General features: G+C 42.5%; 1 protein-coding gene across 1 annotated transcript in view; it reads right to left on the bottom strand.

The window, feature by feature from the left end:
- SORCS3 (sortilin related VPS10 domain containing receptor 3) overlaps window positions 1–13,607 on the bottom strand; it is a 379,882-nt gene that overhangs the window by 309,596 nt on the left and 56,679 nt on the right. Inside the window, exon 3 of the mRNA XM_040563972.1 lies at window positions 12,859–13,020. The gene's annotated coding sequence lies outside the window, so the exon portion shown is untranslated. The remainder of the gene's footprint in view (window positions 1–12,858; window positions 13,021–13,607) is intronic.

The following is a 13,607-nucleotide window of genomic DNA, read 5'->3' as shown; positions in this document are numbered from 1 at the left end:
CCCAGTGTGAGCCCTCTTAATTTGGCAAATATGAGTTCAACATCCAACACGATCAAGTCAAACAGCTTTCCAAACAAAATAAACACTGGCCCAATATTTGTTTGCAGGTTTGGACCAGCCCTGGAAAACAGACAGGGATGAAAGCATCCATCCGTTACACCCATGAGTGTAAATCAGTACAACTTCCTTGACTTCAGCAAACCTCTCCCAGTTAATGCCACCCTAGGATCCAGGTCACAGGCTGCCAGCATGGCAGAGGAGCAACCAAAGAGAATTCTTGCATGCAGAAAAGGATAAATTGGTGTTCCCCCTTGGCTGGTCCCTCCCAGTCAGACTGTTGAAGGGACTGATGGGTACGAAGAGAACTCTCACACATCACTCTCAAAGAAAAACTTCTCAAACCAGCCAGGCTGGCAGTGGAAGCTTTCAGGAAGCCAAGGCTGTAAGGAGATCCTGCCGCTTTGCTGCTGGGAAGCCTGCAGGGAATCTCGATACATTTTGCTGTATGCTCATCCTGCTGGACAGCTCATCTCTTTTCTCAAATATTTATCTCCACCTTTACCTTTCTTAGCACACAGAAGGCTCTTTTGGTTGTACTGAATTTAGCATTTTGCATGAAATGGTCTCCCCTGTCACTGGATTTCACATAAGATTTAGCAAACGAAACAAAAACCACTGATCTAACAGGAAGAGTTTTTCCATGTTTAAAAGGAAATCAGGAAAGGAAGAACTGAGTCCACAACTAACATGAGGTAAAGATCTACAGTGATTGAGACAGGACCTCAAAACAAACTAAGCAGTCGATCTTGGCTTTTCTAAAAGATGATAATAATGAAAATAGGATCAAAGCAATGTTTGGAAATACATACGTGGGACAGGAAATTTCCAGTTCCATGGAAAAGAAGTAAAACTCCATGTTCTCTTTGTGCCAGTCTGAGAGATTAGGCAATCCACGCGAGAATCCACAGACCTCACCTCAAAGATTTAGAACTGGTTTCTTCATTACCAAACTGCTAGGAGATTAAAAAAAATTATCAGATTGCTACAGGCCAGATATTCTGACCTCTACCATATGCAGGATTTCACAATCTTTTCTGAAGGAAGAAAAAAAAAAAAAAGACAGAGATAACTGGAAGCAGACTTTCCAAAGCTAGATCTCCAATATCGCAATACCTCTGTTTGATAAGGTTTGCTTCCTCTGCACAAGAACTGGAGTAAACCTCATCTACCTGCATTCCAGTAAAGCTGTGTTAACATTTGGAAATTGTCAGTCAAACCAGAAAAGAAGGGTTTAAAGGGATTTGGTAAGGAATTGCAAGAGTTGGAAATAGCAATAGCTAGTATCAAACATGGAAATACGAAGATGGAGGGAATTTACTAGTAGATTCCCATAGGGACTAGTCTCGCTCTGTGTTTCCCCTTCTGAAATTATACTCAAAAAGTAACAGAAAAGAGCCAATAGCAGGAATGGACAAACCATCACAAGTTCTCTGGAGGATCACAGTGAAACCACTCAGTTAAGGACCAGTAAGAATTGTGGCTTTAAGCCAGGAGCTAATCAAAAGAAAGACAGAGCGTGCTGTACCAGTTGCCCAGCAAATGACACCAGCAAGATGCAGGAATGGGGGAAAAAATGTCATTGTAACCCAGGAAGTGCCTTCTTTCCAGTAAGAGAGAGAGCTGTTAGACCACTAAAAGAACTCTCCCTTGGGAAAAAGTCGCTATTTCCTGTCACCTATACTCAGAAAGTCTGTTAAGATCAGAAATGGTACAAAACAGGGCTAACAGTATGATCAGGAAGACAAAAACTCTATCTGACAAGGAGGACCTAGTATAGCAATATAAAAGGGAAAAGGGATATGATTGGTCTTCATTAACGTCTTAGGTGATTAACACTAAGGAAAGAACTAACAACTAACATTATGCTGGGTAATATAAAATAATTTCTAACCACCACAAGAGTGGTAGTACGGAACAACTTTTTGGTAGGAGAGATCCCTAGATTGTTTTAAACTGAATTTACTCAGTGAAGGAGTAAATGCCTTTGACAGCACAGACTTGAACTTCTTGACAAAGGAGATTCATTCCAGGCCTTTGCTTTCATGTTTCTGGACTCCTAAAAACCAGCTGAATCCACGTTTCCACCTGCTGGCTTGAAATGTTTGTTCTATAATGACATTCTTCAAACATTTATCACTGTCATCTGTTCATTAGGCACTGAATACATGATTACAGCTCCACCAAAGAACAAACATATTTAGGCACTTCTCATCTAAACAAAGTACCCTAACACCCTTTTATATAAGTTCCCTTTTCCCAAAAGGAATCTCAAAACACTTAAATGCCATGCGCTGCTTTACTTTAAAAAAAGATTTACCAATTATAGCATGCAGCTCCTCTGGGGTGACACGTCAGCTGTTTTAATGGTTCACAATAGCAATGCAAAACAGACAAGAGCTTACCCTACTGAACATGTGAAGAAGAATTGCAAGTAGACAGGTTGGGACTACACTAAACTTGGACTCTGGCCAGGACTTCGTGTTTCACACCCTCAAATGGTCCCATAACACTTCTGAAGCATCAGGGAACTTTGTTTTAGGCTACAGCCAGATGAGGCTCTCTGCTGTCCTATACAGCTGGATGGTACATAAATGGGCTTTTTAAAAAAATCTCATAAATGAGCATTAGGATCTAGGACCGCTGTGAGGCAGAATAAGGATTTTTTTCCATGTTTACAGATAAACAGAGGCTCACTGTGTCTAAGTGACTTCCCCACAGCAGCAAAGGAGGTCAGTGATGGATTGAACCCCAGTTTATACCCCAGTTGCTCCTCTTTTAACTGCTCGTGCATCTGTCCACTGCAGTGAAGAATAAATATGAGCTTTATCCATGAGAGCGAAAACCTCCTGTACTTGTAAAGTCTCTCTACACAAAAGCCCAAACTAACTGGATTTTCAATATCTATTTCACCATCTGTAGTATCTGAAGCACTTAAGTAGCCCGTCCTTTCAAAACAAGCTGTCTCCATGCATTAGTTTCCATGTGAGCCTTAAGACTCATTTGTGTACCATTTAACACAATAGATTTAATTTTAGTCCAAACTATGCCAGCACAAGTACTGAATACATTTTGTTCTCTAGAAGAGAGAAAATTTTGCACTTTTATGGCTTTACGCATCAAAAGAGCTCCAAATGCTTCACAAACACTGATGTATCAGGGGGCATCCATCAATCAGACCTGCTCCATGACGTCAGCACATACGGACCGTGATTGAAGTCTCCCAGTGGTCTCATGAGGGAGCAATGTTTTCAGCTTCGCTTTAGAGCTGGGCTAAGAGAAATTCAAGAAATGGGGAGTTGAACTTAGATTACTGAAGTCATGTGCCAAAACTCTAACTACTGAACCAGCCTTTCCTTCACTGCAAAAGAAAAGAGTAGATCACAATGAGCTCAGGTGATACTTCTCTAAATTGAATATTTCTTTAAGTAAAAGCTTCAGATCACTGGAAGCACTGATGTTCCCCACTGCCCCTTCACAGTCCAACTCCTCCTCTCCCCTCTCCTCCACTCCCCAATCCCACCGCATTTGAAAATGTCATCGTTCATTTGGTGACACATCCCAGCCATGTGGGGTGGCAGCTGAGTCATCTTCCCGCTGCGAACGAGGTGTGATGGTGACAAGCACCTTACAACTGCACAATCCTTTTTTGGGCACGCTGTGTTGGAGGCTGCTCACCCCATTCTATACAAAGGGATGGGTGGGAGGAACAAATCAGCGTGGAAGAGTTCCACACACATAACGGAGAATGGGGGAATTGGAGGTGGCCCTACAAATCAAATTACATCTTCAAGAACAGTGAAAAACTAAAGGGCACCTAGAGAATGAGGCACAAAGGCTAAAAAAAATAAAAGAATGAGTCAGAGATTTCATTTGAGTTGACATTCTGTTAATGTCTACCATAGACACTGAATTAAGGCACTCTACATCATCCCTTGAAGTATCTGTGTCTCTCCATGGACTCTGCAGTGATATTGTGATGTAGCCTCATATCTTTGACATTGACACCAGCTTAACTGTTCCCCTTTCTCCCACTGACTCTACCTTTTCCAGTTCTTGAGGATAGTTCTCCTGGAAGCTAGACAAGTAAATTATCCTAATTAAAAATGTCCCTTTTGTGAGGGGACAAAGGGAAATCCCACTATCTAGCTTCACTGTTCAAGACAATTAACCAGCACCTCAGAGCCAGTTTCCAGACTGCCCACTATTCCCAAACAGGTTTCTATATGTTTCACTATGCCCTCATACTCATATCAGAGAACGTTTTACAGCAGATGACTGCACAGCATCCAGGGTAATTGCCACTTCCTAAAGAGCAAGGCAGCATGGAAGAACTAGACTGTTTGGTCTCAGCTGAACTTTAATGGGTAGGTGGAAAATAAGATCTTTCAAACAGGTGACAGCAGGTTATCCCAAGTACCCTACTTACACGTATGTAAGATTTTGCCATGAATTCCTGAGTGCTGTTGTGTGTGAGGGAACCTGAACCTGTGGTGGAAGCCCTGGCACTGAGCATCCATTTCCAGAACGCACCTCCTACATTGCTGCCCCCAGTACAGCTGGAATAGGGAAAAATTGTCATGTGTTTCTACTCATTAGCAACTCTATAAAAGTCCTTCAATTACCTCATCAATCAATTGGCAGAAAAGATCAGTGCTAGAGCATTAAATCTAGACTCCGGTAAACCTAGATCTGCAAGAGAGGTTTCAAGAAACATGTAGTCAAAAGCAGACCTGATTTTTTCTCCTCAGGAATGAGTATGCACAGACTAAGTGCATGGCAGTTAGATCCTTGTGATATTATGATACATTGCCACCTTCCCCATTCAGGTGTGCTCTACTTCACATTGCGCTTGCACACCACCAGGCTAAAATGGTAAGAAGGTAGCCTCTTGCCTATAATTTTCCAGGAGGCTCTTTCAATGAGGGGCCTCCATTGTTGTCATGCTCATTTTCTGAAGGCCAAAGAGAGGCTGATGACTCTCATCTGCAGATGCAGAACTGTATTTTCTGTTCAGGCAGTAGCAGTCTGTGCTCTGAGACCGAACACACGGGACAGCTCAAGTAACTATGCACTGCAGGAAATTCACTTGATAAAGAGCTACATCGCAACTCAATTTAACATGTGTTTTAACAGAACACATTGACATGATTTCATGCATCTCTGAAAACCACTTGCCAGCTGCCCAAAGACTTGTCTCTGGGTTAAAGGACTTTCCTCTGACTCAGTGTTGCACCTCTCAACTGGTCGTGATGTCTTCTTTATTAGTACAAAAATATGGAACCACATTTTACACCAAAAAACAGAAAAGCAACATGTCTAGTTCCTCCCCTAACTGTGGCCTCTGCAGGATGGCAGATGTACCTCTACTTCCTAATCCCCTAATTGCTGCTTTATAATGTTCAGATTTCTGGCAGTTGTATTTCCTAGATTTGAAATGATGGTTGTATGCAAAATATTGTCCAGACAGTATGGTACCTGGTTAACCAAAGAAACAAACCTGGCACATAACGCTGTATGGTAACCTTCTTGCACATTTATTTGCATTGCCTTCTCTGAGTTAGAAGCATACAAGATGGATAATAGTTCCAGACAGCAATAACATCCCAGAAATATTTTTTCCTGAAACCTGATAAAACTTTGATTTTGTTCTCAGGCTGCACCATGAAATACATATGTCCTCCCACCAATTAGTCCAGCAAGTTACTGGACCTTTTATCAACCCAAGTCATATCTAAAAAGAAAAAGAGTAGCCACAAGCAATGCCAAAGAGTTGTCAAGGTCTAAGGACAGGAGATTTTCTCTGTTCTGTTAGCATTCACCATATAATTACAGGCCCATTTACTATGTTATGATCACCTTAAGGGTCCTTATCAGATGACATAAACACCTGGTTATTCTCCTCTTCTATGCTCTGCTACATGTTACCTCAGAATCTATTTCAAATTCTTTTAAAGTAAACCCCGTACAGCAATCATCTATTGTCACTGCCTTGTAACGTGTATTGAGCAATTCTTACTGCAGAGGCCATAATAAATATCTGCAAAGGGTTCGACCTCACAGGATTATGTCCCTTATGTAATCTTTGTCCAGCTCACCCTCCAGAGGAAAAAAAAATATATATATAATATAATATATATATATATATATATATAAAAGCATATAAGAGTAAAAAGGTGAATTCAGTGCATTGAAGAGTGTTCTCCCTGGAGTAATTGTCTTGGCTGCACAAAAGCAGAGAGATCCTATTTCTGGGGTTTCTGTAAGAATCCCAGCTTAACAGCTGACCCTTTCATACAACCTAGTTACAAAAAAGAGCTGCTCCATCATTCACACAACACTTCCTCACCTTTGGCTGAAGTAACTAGAAAGGGATCAATGAGAAAGATAAAACCTGAAAAATCAGACGTATTCCCAGAAGGGCCAGGAGTTAAACTTCTATTCAAAACATCAAGAAATGTTAACTATGAGTCAATACAGACAGTGAAAAAAATACAGCTGGACTGCCCCTTGCTCTCAGGAGCAGGCAGACATGGCAAGAGAACAACACTAGAGCAGTAAAAAAAAGATCTGCAGCAAAGTTAATGCCTCTCTCAAGTTTGCAGTAGGCCACAGTATAATTGTGAACCCATCACGCTGTGTGAGCTGCTGCAGTCTGGCTAAAAGCAGTCACTTAATTCTGCATGTATCAGTACTTTCGCACTGCTGAAGTCAGAGCACGGTGGTGAGAATCAAAGGAGCAAGTGTTCCTGCAGCCAGCTTCCTCTGAAGCCAGGGTCACAGTGCTGGAGACCTGCCCACCTGCAGGCGTCATGCAAGCAAGTCAGTAGCCACAGCAGCGAGCCTGCGGACTGCATCAGAAAAGGCGTATCAGGGGAGAGACAGGGTGAATTCCCACACTTCCACCATCCCAGAGAAAACAGAAGACCTAGCTCGAGCCCATAGGCATGACCATGAGCCACTGCCAGCAGTGGCAATTTTGTTGCCCTGATCCCAAAGTCTTCTCTCCAGGAATGAAGCAGCTGAAGGTGGAAGCGTGCTGCCATAATGCTTAGCAGAGCTTGCAGGCCACTTCACACACAGCATCCCTACATGTGTTGGGAGAAGAGGACACTAAGATCTGTGGCACCTTTATACAGAAAATTATTACTGAAGAGTCACCAGAATCCCAGCAGCACCTGTCTGAGGGCCCAGATTCATTACTTTTCAAACCTCTAACTAATGTCACCCCCAGACTACAGGAATTAGTCTCCAGGGTTTACAGTCCTATAGGCAACTCTCTTAAAAAAGGCTTCTTAATTTTCTGCTCGTTTTGTGTCACATATCTAATCAAATCTGGTAAGTTTATTCTGTAGTACCCTCTGCACCCTCCCCTCCCTCATCAAGATAATTTTAAAATGTATTATTTTCAGCATCTGCTCCTCCCTGTTTCTGTATCACTGCTGTAAATGGGATTTTTGTTCGTGACATCAAGAGAAGCAAAATAGGGCTGCCTAAGATAGTTTTCTGGCTGATTACACAGAAGTAGTGCAATACTCATAAGCAACAGATAAGTATTTTTGGCACATCACAGTTTCACTTCTTTGGGCTGTAGAACACCATAAATATGTTAATATGCCCGGCTTTGCACTGCTCCTTGCTCTGCAGAGCTCCACAGCAGCCTCAGCTGTGAGCAGCAGACGTGAACACACCTCTGTGGCGAGGACTGAACCCTGCTCTGCCTTCCCTGGGGACCACAACTGCATGCCTGGCACATCCACACGACACCCTTTACACACCCTGGAGCTCTGCTAAACCGTGTGAGGCAGTGACCAGCTCGGATACCTGGGCCCTCACTGGAAGCACGGCTGCAGGCCGCTCAGTCTCACAAGCTGGGTCCAGGCCGAACCAGGCTGAGACAGGAGCCCTGCCCTGGAAGTGCCGTGCCCAGGGACAGTGCTGGCTGGCTGCAGAGGTGCCCCAGGGAGCCCAGGGAGGGTGAATCAGGGTGCAGCCATTGGGGTCACTTTAAACAGGTCGAACAGATGGGAGGATGTTGAGTATCTCAGCCAGGGGCCCCAGGTCACGCCTGCCGCCTCCTCTAGCATGAAGCTCCCCGTTCCAGCGCATTCTGCAGACAGATGCAGGCTGCCTGCTGACAGGACAGAAAGCAGCCATGTCTCACAACCATATTTCCTTGCTTTAACATCCAGAGGGTGCAGCAGTAGAAAACTGGGAAGGTGTCTTTCCATCCATCAGCCAGCTACCTCAAGATCTAGAGCAGGGCTGTTCAGCGGTCTGAAAGCAGACTTGTAGGACAGGCCATAACCTGGCCCAGGTTTCTGGGATCAGAAGAGGTCAGGCCATCAAGAATAGTCTCTAACTGTCTTCCTCCGCCATACTTCCATTCAGATAGTGCCTTCTGGCTGGAATTTGATCTACTCCCTCCTCAAACACACCTACTCAGTGATATTTTTTTCTTTTCCTTAAAAAATAAGAAATTAAAAAAATAGAAGACTCTCTGGTGCTCCCTTGTGTTCACGTTCAGGTAGCAAGCAAGGTAAAAAGCTGGAAAAAGCCAGTCAGGTCAAGAAGAAACAGTTGCAAAGGAGTTCAGGAAGGTGGTACTTAGTGAATTTCCTGAGCACAAAATGTCTTCATTTACTGACAGGACAGAAGCCGTGAATTTTACACATCCCAAAAGCAAATGTACACAAGATTACTGTCCCTGTCCAAGGAGTAAGGAGAGATTGAAGGATGAAGAGAAAAATAGAGGAGGATGGGAGGAAGAAGACAGGATTAGTGGAAGTAGGTTTGCTTTTGGACCATCTTTAGCAGGGGAAGGAATCTGCTTTAGAATATTTCATATGGTAATATTGTGCATATACATGCATGTATGTATAGATATGTATTTCTTTCCTGTGCAACAGTTTTGAAATTGTCAGAAAATAAAGTGTTTGTTAATAAGTAATAATTTTTTTTTCTGGAGAATAATTTACAGCTATGTGCGTGAGTCATCTTCTGAACTGCAGTTGCACATGGACCTCCATTTCTGTTCTAGTTTGTAAGATTTTCATGCAGTAGCACAATTTTGCTTGTATTCCTACAACCGCAGGCAAATGTTTAAATATTTTACAAATAGAAACCCTTTTTCAATGAATTTTTTAGGCCAAGATGTAATGTTTCCGTTCCTATTTGCTTTGAAAAGTTTCATACTGTTAAAGAATGCCCTGGCTGAGGCTTGAACTGCGAAAGCAGTGGCCCTTTCAGCTCTTATGGATACAGACAAAATCTGCACTGAATACACATGATCACTTTTGAGATTCTGGTAACACCAGCAACATTTAATTAGAAAAAATATTTCTGCTTTGTATTCCTTTGCTAGCTGCTTTCCAAGATTACAGAATTCCCAACATGTCCTCACACAAATCTGAGCAATTCAGAGGTGCAGACCATATCTGTATGAGAACTGTATTCTTAATGAGATGCCTGAAAGGAAGGAGCCGGCTGGCAGACATGAAGCTATTTTCCATGTGGATTCTGCATCCATTTCCTTTCCTGAGTAGCTCTATAAATCTGAATTAGCAGTTTACTCAGAGACACAATCCATAACTAAGAAATTGGCAGATAGCTTGAGAATGAAAAATATACTCTGGAGAATGGACCAAGTTTCATGTTCCTCAAAGTGTATGAGACAACCGAGCAGGAGAACTGCTAAGCCAGACCATGTCCCAAACAATGTTTGAAACAATCCAGATCAAAACCTCTTAAAATCCACTGAAATAAATGGAGTGGAAGCCTTTGAGATTTATGGCCCTTGCAGTTTCCAGTCCCCAGTGAGTCTGGCTGGACATACACTGCTTGTGAGATACCACATGAAATCCTGTATTCTGAAAGTACACGAAGCTACATGCACTTGGCACACGATAACCATGTCATTCATATTGGGAAACTGAAGAGTAGCACAATTCAGGATATGATAATAAAAGTTTCTGCTTTTGCCATTGTTGTGTTTTTGGCTGGGCTAGAGTTAATTTTCTTCATAGAGGCTCACACAATGCTGTGTTTAAGATTTTTGATGAAAATAGTGGTGATAACTTACTGTTGTTTTTAGTTGTTGTAGATATTGCTTACACAGAGCCAAGGACTTTTCTACTTCTTACCCCTACAGCCATCACGAAGTACTGCTTATTATCCATTGGGCACACAGTGGAAACTAAAATACAACCAATTTAACAGAGTCAGGGCTGTTCACCACCAGGAGTAACACCCTTTACTTGTTAGTGATGGAGTGATTAAAAACTTATCCTCTTCATCTATGGCATGCCAATTATGAAATACACTGAAACAAAACAGTTCAGAAAATAATTATATGATGGAAAATAAGCAGAAAGTTCTATATTTATCAACAGATCTTAATGGTGAGATGCAGCATGCAAGCACATCACCTGGCAGCAAAGAGCACACCCAGCAAGAGATGAGAATAAGCGCCATTTCACACAGGACTGTTATGTCCCAGGCTTACGAGTGGTGTCAGGTAGTCCAACGGTGTCTTACCAAATTGAACCCCAGAGCCAAATCATGGTGCAAAATGGAGGCGAGACTTATTTCTAGGCAGAGTACAGGCTGGTGACAAGCAGAAGGACTCCACATGCCAAGCAAAGCAAGTTTGCCAACTCTCTCTTCTCTTTGAGTGTGAACATGCTGCTTGTCTTTTGCTTGGGTGAACTATTATTTTTAAATAAATGCTGTCCCTAACCTAGGACGAAGCAGCCCAGGCCTCAGTGCTGCTAATAAAAAGAACTCCAATTAAATAATAAATAAATATATGGTTTGGTTTGGTTTGGTTTAAAAAGAAGACACACAGGTAAAAACAGCACGTGTTGGCTGGGGAAGAAGCCTGATGAGGAAAATTTTGAATGATCTGAGAACACAACCAAGGTTGCTTATCCTGCCAACATAAGGATGTGGGAGGAAAATAACCAGGGAAACTAGTTCATCAAGCACCTGAATAACAGCTGTATCACTATAAACAAGTGGTGAACAACTGAAATGGAGAGATCAAGTCCTCATTAAAGAAACACAGACAAGAAGGGAAAGAATACAAATAATAATAATAATAAGATGGCTAGTTAAACTCAAGCTTAGCCCATTTACCAGTCAACTGAGTACGGAATGGAAAAGGCCTTCATGAGGAGAGTGTTTGGAGACACAGTTCTCAGAGAATAAGACCAGAGAAGTCCCTTTCTGTTCCACTTGGGAACCCCAAGAAAGAATTGCTGACTTTTTTTCTTTCTTACTCTATATATCTGTTTATATCACGTGAGATGATTACGTGCACAGCCTTGTCCATCTGGGGTGTGAGTTGCAAAGTGACTATATAGAGATGAATAAAATGATGAATAAAATTCTTATAATGACAACTGCTGCCAAAGTGCAAGCACCTCTTAAAAACTGGCAAGGCCAGTCACTGGAACAGATTGGACCTCACTTTCAATGCATCCATTGAACAATGGGAGTAGTCTATAAATACCACCCAAACCAGTGCTCCTGTCATTTTCTCAGTACCTTAGAGTTGGATCTATTGATTTCTCACCAAAAGAAAGAACGGCAACACTGTCATTAAGGGCTGAAGGGGGGCAACGGCTGTAAAGCTTTCACTACTTCAACCATAGCCAATCCTTTATCTCTAAGGGGAAGATTTAGTCATGTATATAACATATTTCCAATAACTCCTTACTTTCTCCCCTAGCTTCACACCATTTCCCACAATACTGCTCACAAAAGCAGACTCATCTCTATCTGCTGAGTTAGTTCAAGGGTAGAAGAGTAAGTCTAATGGTATAATGAGGACCCTCAGGAGCAAGGCAGACAGAGCAGCACAGTAAAAGACTGCTCTGGCAGAGCAGGGGACCTCCCAATTAATCAGCACTGAGAGCTAGCCTGTTTATTATCTCTCAAGTTAAAGCAGTGCTGCAACATGTTCTGCTTTTAGCAAAATGGACTGAATTCTAGTGCTTAATACAAAGTAAACCAGTAAAAGCATATAGACAAACCTGCTTTCACCTACATCTCCTGGGACAGCAGCTAGGGTTGACTTTCATGTCACTTCAGCAAGCAGTGGCTCTCAGGAACTAAGTTTAATTTATTATATCACCTCTACGGCAAATGCATTGCAGCAACCCAAGCATCAAGCAAAGGCAGCTACTGTAAACCTCAATACCTCCACTCGAAGTGCAGAGCCCAGTACCAGTATAGCTAGAAAAGAAACTTCCCTGGTTTTGAAAGTAATCTCTATAAACGAATCTTACTCTGTGCAGTAAAATTTAATGGTACTAACTCACCCATGCATATGCCCTCTGACATGCTCATTACAATTTGCAAATCCCTGAGGAAATAAGGAGTATCCAGCCATGCTCTCCATGCAGGTATATCTGTGCCTGGTCAGTTCTGACTGCCACCCACCCTCTCACTTTTGAATTAACTACCTGGCCATTTTCTAACCAGTTTCATGATCCAGTGGACAGAGGAGAGAATCCCAAATTAAGGACTCCTCCCAAGAACAGCTCTCTAGTAGACATCAGAAATTTCAGCCCTTCCTCTCCCTGGTCCCAGACACCTGGATGGAAAAGGGCAGAAAGGAGAGAGTCACAGCAACCATGGAAAGCAGCCTTTATTCCTTCTGCTGCTCCTGGTACAGTTTCTTGAAATTAAATTTCCTTCTGTAAGAGTGATTTCAAAGGTGCAGCTTCAACCTGGAGTTTGGGTACACATGGGAATGAGCACACACACAAACACAGGTGGCTTCTCATGACAAGTTACCTGGTTTGTGAGTCCAGAAATAGGCGGGTGGTTATCACTCCATTTTTGCTTCTGAGGGCTTTTGCAGCCATGAATTTATGGGCTGTTTTTGAAAATGTCATCCTCCAAATAGGACAGGTGCAGAGAGAGGTCAGGCTGACAATTTGTACAGACATTGGAAGTCTGAAAAAAATGGAGACAAAAGAGAAAGGTGCAGTAAGCTCACAGCAGTTTTAACTGTACATGTTTAAAACCAGAAGGCATCATCTCACAACCAAAGCTCTCTGTGGCTGGCAGCTGATACCAGCTCTGTCATCGACATCTTAAGTGTTTTAACTAACTTCTCATTTGTGAACCTCAGTTTTTACTATCTGTAAGATGGAAAGCTGGAACCAAAACTGGTTGTTGACACAACAAATGTGCAAATTCCCAGTTATTAGCCCATCAGTCAAGGACTTGAGAGATCAAGTTCACCTCCTTGCTCTAACGTTGGCCTCTTGCGAGCAGGTCACAGAGGCCCCTATTCATACTCCCTCTTCCAGTGCCAAAGAAAGACCTGGAGGCCTATTCTGGTATCTAAAGTCAAAAGAACAATGAATGAGAAGCTACCATGGGGCTGAATTTAAGTATTGTACCTGTCTCTTTCCACTGTCTGATAGCCAGGAGTTTTCCAAGCTAATCCCTCTGCTGCACTGCAAGATGCTGATGACCTGAGTATGTTAAAGACTGAAACTAGCAGGAGTACTGAGAGAGAAATGACTCTGAGAAAC

Source organism: Cygnus olor, chromosome 7 (assembly GCF_009769625.2).
Source record: "Cygnus olor isolate bCygOlo1 chromosome 7, bCygOlo1.pri.v2, whole genome shotgun sequence".
Lineage (NCBI taxonomy): Eukaryota > Metazoa > Chordata > Aves > Anseriformes > Anatidae > Cygnus > Cygnus olor.
This window is presented reverse-complemented; position numbering and strand designations above follow the sequence as displayed.